The sequence below is a fragment of the Mytilus trossulus genome, chromosome 3 (assembly GCF_036588685.1).
Source record: "Mytilus trossulus isolate FHL-02 chromosome 3, PNRI_Mtr1.1.1.hap1, whole genome shotgun sequence".
Taxonomy (NCBI): Eukaryota; Metazoa; Mollusca; class Bivalvia; order Mytilida; family Mytilidae; genus Mytilus; species Mytilus trossulus.
This window is the reverse complement of record NC_086375.1, coordinates 93988861-93997354: the sequence shown is the minus strand read 5'-3', so window position 1 is coordinate 93997354 and position 8494 is coordinate 93988861. Positions and strand designations below refer to the sequence as shown.

The following is an 8494-nucleotide window of genomic DNA, read 5'->3' as shown; positions in this document are numbered from 1 at the left end:
TTACTTCTATTTACAATTTACAAAGTCGTATTGGTTAATAAAATCAATGTGTGACAATAATATTAACTTCTATTTAAAATCTACAAAGTCGTATTGGTTAATAAAATATCATTGTGTGGTAATTACTTCTATTTAAAATTTACAAAGTCGTATTGGTTAATAAAATAAATGTGTGACAATAATATTAACTTGTATTTAAAATTTACAAAGTCGTATCGGTTAATAAAACATCATTATGTGATACTTCTAACACAATGTTACAAAGTAGCATTGATTATAAAACAGCATTGTGTAATTATTACATTCAATAGTCTTTATTTTTATTTGGTCGGGTTGTTGTCTCTTTGACACATTCCCCATTTCCATTCTCAATTTTATCTATTTTCATATTATCGACTTTTTACTCAGAGTTTCATGATTTTTATTTACTCTGTCACAAGACATCCTGGTACTCATGAGCCAATCACGAGCAACCAGAGAAGTTAAATCAAATACATATACGGCGCAATTTGCTGAGAATGTTCAATGTTTCCTGATGATTAAGTCATTTAAAGAAAGTATTAAACATGCTAAACTGTTACATTCTCTCTAAATTGTACCGATTAAAATCTTGAATTAACTTATTTCTGTTGCTCTTGTTTGACCGAGTACCAGGATTTTCAACTATAATGAAGGTGTGGTAAGGTTTATATGTATTAATTTTTAAAGAAACCCGTTAACAAAATATAAATTCCGGAGTAAAAAGACGGTAATATGAAAATGGTGTATAGTATACTGATATACATGTATCTGTAATAAAAGTTAAGCATCTTCGTCTCCTTGTAGCATGTCTGTCAATGTCACTTGATTTGCATAAATAGAAAAAACAATATTTTTCCTAAACCTCTGTTCATTGGCATAAACAGGATCACAGTTAAATGTTTCGTAAACATTGTCCTGATCTACATGTTGTTCTTGTCCTCCAAGACTTTCATACACCACAAGTCTTGGCAACGTGTCTGCGGAAGAATATTGGCTAATTCGGTTCGGTAATGGCGGATCAAACGAGGATGTCTTTTTTCTGTTGCATTGTTTGCAGCATATTCCGATTGAAAAAGATAACGATAAAAGCAACAGGAAGGATTCAATTCCAATAATGATAAATAAGTAAACACTATCAACGGAAATTTCACAAGTTAAGTTGTTTTTGTATTCCAGTGTTCGGGCATCGCTTATGTTCACAGAAATCATTTCCATCGTAAAATCACTATTATACTTTGTATGGCCTCATTACTTTAGATCATTTCATTGCTGCTTGGTGATATTACAATGACTAGAAGTTCGCTCTATTGCTGCTTTGTAACAGAACAATGACTATAAGTTCGTTCTAATGCTGGTTTGTAACAGTACAGTGACTATAAGTTCGTTCTATTGCTGCTTGGTGACAGTACAATGACTATAAGTTCGTTATCTTGCTGCTTGGTGACACTACAATGACTAGAGGTTCGTTCTATTGCTGCTTTGTTTTAGTCCCATAAGTATATAATTTAGTCACTCATCCTAACCTACAATATATCATATATGTTACTTATTCGTGCTTCAATGTTCGATTCGAATTATTATCTGGTATGTCCTGTATATAGTATAATATGCATCAAAGTTATCTGGTATGTCCTGTATATATAGTATAATATGCATCAAAGTTATCAGTTGTCACTATCATGTATTCTATGATATATTATTTTAAAATTTTACATTTGTAACAAATTTGCATATTTTTAAGAAACTTCCCTAACATATGTTTTTTTTTTTTTTTTAATTATTCAAATCAACTTGTGTATTGTTGTATTTGAGATATGATCTGCTTGTAAATTAGTACTGTGTAAAATTTCCTTAAACAATAGAACGTTCGATTTGAATTCTTTGCATTAAGATGATCGATCAACACAGTGTACTTGATTACAGATAAATCACTGATGCCAATGAAGGGTTTATATTATGTAATAATTACATTATATTATCAGTATTTAATATGCAATGTTGGCATGAAATATTTTGCTATGTTGATATAAGAGATTCGGGTAATTTTCATTAAAACAAAATAGAAAGTAGTTTTCAGTAGTCGACCGAATACATAACCGATGATCAATGTAAACAAAATGCGTGTCAAAGGGTCAACCATTAAATCAATACCTACGGTCATATTACAGTCAACCTCATACCGGCGTCACACATTGGCGTATGACCGGTGTCCTATAGCCATTCTTCCCCCATGCCAAAATTTCCGGGGGGAAATACTGCATGGATCGATCCAATATTTCCGCCCGGAAAAATTGGCATGATCCCACTTTTCCCCCTCAGCGTTATAAGGGGAAAACTAGGATCAGGCCAATTTTTCCCCCGTGAGTAGCATGATAAGCTAAATTTTCCGCCTTGTAATATGACGTCGGCGACGTCGCGATAAGATTTTTTAAATGATAGCAACTTTTTTCTCAGTTTATAGTTACCAAAGCTTGATCGTGTGAAAATACATTTTATATGTATTTATTTGTGTTTTTCTATGTTGTGATGTTATACTATTGTTTCAGAAAAAGGGAGAAGGTTTGGTACCATTAAAACGTTTAACCCCGCTGCAAATGTTTGCACCTGTCCTAATTCAGGAATCTTATGTACAATAGTTGTCGTTTGTTTATGTAATGTATACGTGTTTCTCGTTTCTCGTTTTTTTTATAAAACTTAGACAGTTGGTTTTCCCGTTTGATAGGTTTACACTAGTAATTTTGGGGCCCTTTATAGCTTATAGCGGTGTGAGCCAAGGCTCCGTGTTGAAGGCCTATTATGGTTTACTTTTAAAAATTGTTATTTGGATGGAGAGTTGTCTCATTGTCACTCATATCACATCTTCCTATATCTATATACATGTTATATATACACATGGAAAAAAGTATTGCAACACTTTGATTTTTTAAAACTTGAAAACCTTTTTTTTTAATGAAATATAATAAAATATTTGTATAATATTATTGAAACATAGTTTATGATATCATTGGCATTGATGCGAACAAAAAAATATTGAAAAAAAAAAAAAATTATATAACCACAGTTTAAATATCAAAATGAGGTGTTTTTTGTACAAAAAAATGCATTTACAACTTTTACTGTAGTCGAACTTTACAATGTCAGACATTTCAAAATTAATCTTTAGATGACAGTTCACATCATGGTTGATCGTTATACGCTTAAGAATTAGTTCTTTGTGCGCAGCCTCCATTCAAACGGATAACCGCATCTAGAGGGGGGAAAGATTGGCATGGGGGAAAAGTTACTATATGTATACGTATTGTCAACTTTCCGCAGGGGAAGAATCACAATGATCCAAAATTTCCCCGGGGGAAAGATTGGCTCATGCCAGTTTTTCCCCCGGGGGAAAAACTGGCATGGGGGAAGAATGACTATATAACACCGGCGTGCACCAAACGTACAGGGAAAATTGACAAAGTCGATATACGTTAGTTGCACACCAGAAGAACGCTAAGCAATCGTTAAATGCGCGTTGCATAAGTTTAAAGTACGTCGAAAAACGAAGATATACGCTTGGTGAAGGCTACAACTCGAGATTTTTTTTTATGCAGCTTAAAAATTTTCATCCTGCTCCAGCGTGTGTTCGTATACCTATACGCTACACGCACGATATACATACGCTAAAAGCGCGTTTAATGCGCTACAGATAAGTTTGAGACACGTTTAGGACACGTTGTATACGCTTCGAGATCCTTCGACTTTAACTAAAACGTATGCGGGTGTAACAAACATCCCATATTAGAACGTCTAAGATACGACCGGGACGCGTCTCGAATACGTTCAAGAAACTTTTATCTTTCTTCGTAACGTGCATTCCATCTACATTTAATTAGACAAACGCCAGGCATGCGCAACCATACGTTTCTTGAACGCCTAATAAAGGCTTAAACGTTATATATATGATTGACAGGTTGAAAGCATCCACAATTACAAGCGTATTGGCAGTGTATACCTATTTTTTTTAATACGCCCTGCGTACGTCGGAGCTATCCGCTGATGCCATGGATGTGGTGATGCCGCCGGTTTGAAGGACAAACGGTGTAATTCTTTGACCAGTTTTTAAAGATAGTTGATTAAATAGTTTGTTTGATTAGATTGTAAATCAAAATTCAACAAACAACGCCATAAATCATTATAATTGATTGTCAAAGAAAACCAATTCATTTTGTATTGTAAATACTTGTTACAACTTATTATAACGAATTTTTTTTCTGTCTTACCAAGGGTGATTTATCTTGTTAAATGTAAAATTGTGCAGTGACTGGCTTATCTAATTTCTTAGTTTACTACATTGTACACTACCCTTCCTGCAGGCTAAAACCTCAATGCAATGTCTAGATTTATATACCTTTTCATCAGAAGGTCGTATGAAAACACGTTAAACATCAGAAAGGACAAAGCAAGGACGTCAAATCATTGATTTCGTGTAAAAGTCGACAACTGAGATCTATGGATTGGAAACTGGTATACCGATACCAACATACATAACCAATGGAGAAAATATGTATGTCTATAGGTTGCACTTCTGTAAATAAAGACCATGCAATTTCCATAGGAACTCCCTTTGGGGCTAAAACTGGGACAATTTTACTCTGGAGTTCCATGTAAAAATAAATCCTAGAATAGAAATTTGATATGCACTACTATTTTATTCAAAGTTCAAAACATGAGGCTGTGCGGCATACTTTCAACATTTATGCCATGAACTTGTAAGTGTTTAAACTTATACTAAAATTGTGTACTACCCCAAACTTTACATTTAGCCTGCTTCAAAATTCATTTTTCACCGTAATAGTATGTTTTTATTCTGGTAACCATGGTAACAGTTCCAAGTTATGTCTCTATTAGATCATATTGTATTATATGGGAATCAGTGTGTCAACAAAACAAATGAAATTATCTAAAAATATCATATATCTACCCAAAACAGATGTGGTTTGAGAAACGCCTTCTTTATTCTGTTAGTTAAAAGTCATATTAAACGTGTACAAAAGGAATAACATTAAGCAATCATATATTTTTGTGGGATACAGATACGTGCAAAACGTCTGCTATATAAACATATACAAGCTTCAAATTTCTGGTATTTGCAGAAGACCCCGATACTGATTTTATCTAATTCATGTCGGTAAATGGAAAAGTTTTTTACAACCCTTGAAATATTCATAAGTTAAGCATTTATTTGGATATAATTTAACCACTTCGTTCATGCGTAAAACACGTTCTATTCCGATCTGTCTTTTTCGTGTCCCCTTTTTTGCACGTTAAGAAACCCATAAGATAAAAGCATTCGGTGTACTTGGAAATTACTATCTAGCCTTTTTAGGTCCGGCGGGACCTCGATGGCCAAGTGTTCTAAGTAGTTACTAAAGTTAAACTTTTAAAATGTTACATGTCTGATAACGACAATTGTCCAGTGTGTGCACAATCTAGAGAAGATTTAGAACATATAAGTGATATATTTATTAAGTGTGTCAATTTGTCACATTTCACTGATTTTCTGAAGGATTTTTTACTAAATACTAAATGTGAAATGTTGATGATACCTTTGTAAATACGCTTGATTTTGAAATTCGTATTGTTAAATCCTCAAGTTAAACTCAATAAAGTAGACTGTTTTAAAACATTGTTAGAATTATACATCTCTCACTAGTATTTTTATCTTTTAAATCAGAGAAAAGAAAAGAACAGTTCTTATTGAAATATTTTATATCGGACAATCCTGTTATCAAAGTTACAGATAACCATGCAGAAACATTGTATTAATTTTAAACTAAAATAGTTGATATATAAATGTCTGTGTGTGACACCAAGTACTGTCTAGTGAATTTTTAATGTACTGTTTGAATAAAAATTTATCAAGAAAAGTAGTTACTACTGTAATCACTCGATAGTCAACACAGTCTTCTTTTCATATATATGTATATGTAGACTAGTAGTTATTTAATAGTCAAATACGTTCAGTGTTTAAGACTGTAATCAGAATAAAGTGTCCGATCAAGATTATATGTCTTCCTGCGCACTATTACCATGTGAACTTGTACGTTAGAAATCCAACTCAGTGTGTCGGTCTTGTACAAAGCCGGGTTGATATTCAACGCACATTTGCATTTTCTCGTCCTGAACAGGCATAATTATTTGCTTATGGACGTTAAGCGGCCATCTATTACATCATACATTAAAATGTAGACTGTATGCCCCCTTCGCACACACGGATTTTTCTTACAAGTCTTACAAATCTTTATGGATCGAACAAACTCATCAATTCTTAAGGTTACGGCTTATAATAAATTATTACCAGTTACTAGTTTAACGATTAATTTACAGGAAAATTACGCATATTTTTTTAGAAAAATATAAAGTGCATTGTATTGCATCACAAGAGTACCTATAAAGGCTATATGGTATAAATAGTAATTCATAAAAGGCATAGTATTGCATCACAAGAGTACCTATATGGTATAAATAGTATTTCATAAAAGGCATTGTTTTGCATCACAAGAGTACCTATATGGTATAAATAGTATTTTATAAAAGGCATTGTTTTGCATCACAAGAGTACCTATATGGTATAAATAGTATTTCATAAAAGGCATTGTTTTGCATCACAAGAGTACCTATATGGTATAAATAGTATTTCATAAAAGGCATTGTATTGCATCACAAGAGAACCTATATGGTATAAATAGTATTTCATAAAGGGCATTGTATTGCATCACAAGAGTACCTATATGGTATAAATAGTATTTCATAAAGGGCATTGTATTGCATCACAAGAGTACCTATATGGTATAAATAGTATTTCATAAAAGGCATTGTATTGCATCACAAGAGTACCTATATGGTACAAATATAATTATATAAAGTGAATTGTATTACATCACAAGAGTACCTATATGGTATAAATAGTATTTCATAAAAGGCATTGTATTGCATCACAAGAGTACCTATATGGTATAAATAGTATTTCATAAAAGGCATTGTATTGCATCACAAGAGTACCTATTTGGTATAAATAGTATTTTATAAAATGGATTGCGGCAGCTATTTACAGTAAATTCCATTGAGTGCGTTGGCAAAGTTATATCTTTGGTTAGCTTGCTTGTTAGCTGAACCGTGAAGTTATTATTAGGTAAAGTATACTACCCACCTGTCGAAGTAGCATAGTCTTACAGATATATATTGGTTATCTGTTGGACTAGTCTACTCTTAAAGGAGGGTAGTTTACCTAACCTTATAATGACTTCATGGTTCAGCTAGCAAGATCTAGCAAAAGAATGCCTACACATTCAATGGAGTCGGCTGTAACTTCAACCGTTTATCTAAATCATACTCGATAAAATTAAGGTTCCCTCTGCCCTTCATTAAATATATGCATAACGACGTTCCCAGGGAGGGTATTGATTTAAAATTGTTAAGGTTTTATTTTATTTACACGTACAATTTCAAATGATAAAATAAAAATATTGTAATCATTTTTTATGATTAGTTGGAATATTCTTTATTTTTTACCAGCTCAATTGCTTTATTCCGGGTTTCATGGACTTAATTTTTTTAGTCCATTGTGCTTTTAAGTCTATTAACATTTTTTGTTCAAAACATTATCATTTAAGATGTTTGTCAACCCTCACACTATTTACCACAGAATATTTATATATTTTTTTCTAATTGATTACATAACTGAAGTATAAAAGTGTAGGTTTGTCATTAAACAAGCTAGACATGCATTAAGTCAATACAAATCTGACTTTAACTCTGCAAATGCGATTGGGCATAATTTACTTGGGGGTAGGCCTTAAGTCCTAGCAAAATTTGATACCCTCTGTTTATATTGCCATGTTTTAAGTATTTGGTGACTGTAAGTTGATGATGATAGCCATACGACACATTCGTGTGCTAGAGATGGTCCGATTACCGAGGTCTTAGGAAACAGGAAAGTAAAGAAAACTATATATTCTACAGTTTGATAAAGGCCTTTTCCTTCTTACAATCAAGTTAACATCTTTTGAAGGAAAACTCTTTCCCTCATTCACATTTATGGAGAAATAATTATCGATTGTCAAAAGTTAATGCAAAGAAAATTTACCTGAAACCATTCTTCTTTCCTTTCATCGTGGTTACAATATATTTCCTTATATAATGATAAATCAAAGTTATGCATTAATTATGGTAGTAAGACGCATTTTATCACGCCTTGTCTGGTGAATACAACGTAGTTACCACATTTAAGGACAAACAAGTGTATGCTTTAAATCATAGATTGCATGTAAAACAGAAAAGTGAAATATTCTTATCACAGTTAATGCTACTTCTCTCGCACAGTTTTATATAATTATGATACTCTAAATAACATAGTCTGTTGACGTATTTTTATCTTTGAATCAATGTTGGGGGATAATAAATACAACAAAAAACAAACAAAAATGCAATTTTC

At 32.5% G+C, this 8494-nt stretch overlaps 1 long non-coding RNA gene across 1 annotated transcript; it reads right to left on the bottom strand.

Moving 5' to 3' along the window:
* Window positions 1-173: 173 nt before the first annotated feature.
* Window positions 174-8383, bottom strand: LOC134709865 (uncharacterized). Its single transcript, XR_010106069.1, has 2 exons — window positions 8147-8383; window positions 174-1544 (listed from the first exon to the last, which is right to left on the bottom strand). It is a non-coding gene; the product is annotated as an uncharacterized LOC134709865 (long non-coding RNA).
* Window positions 8384-8494: the final 111 nt, after the last annotated feature.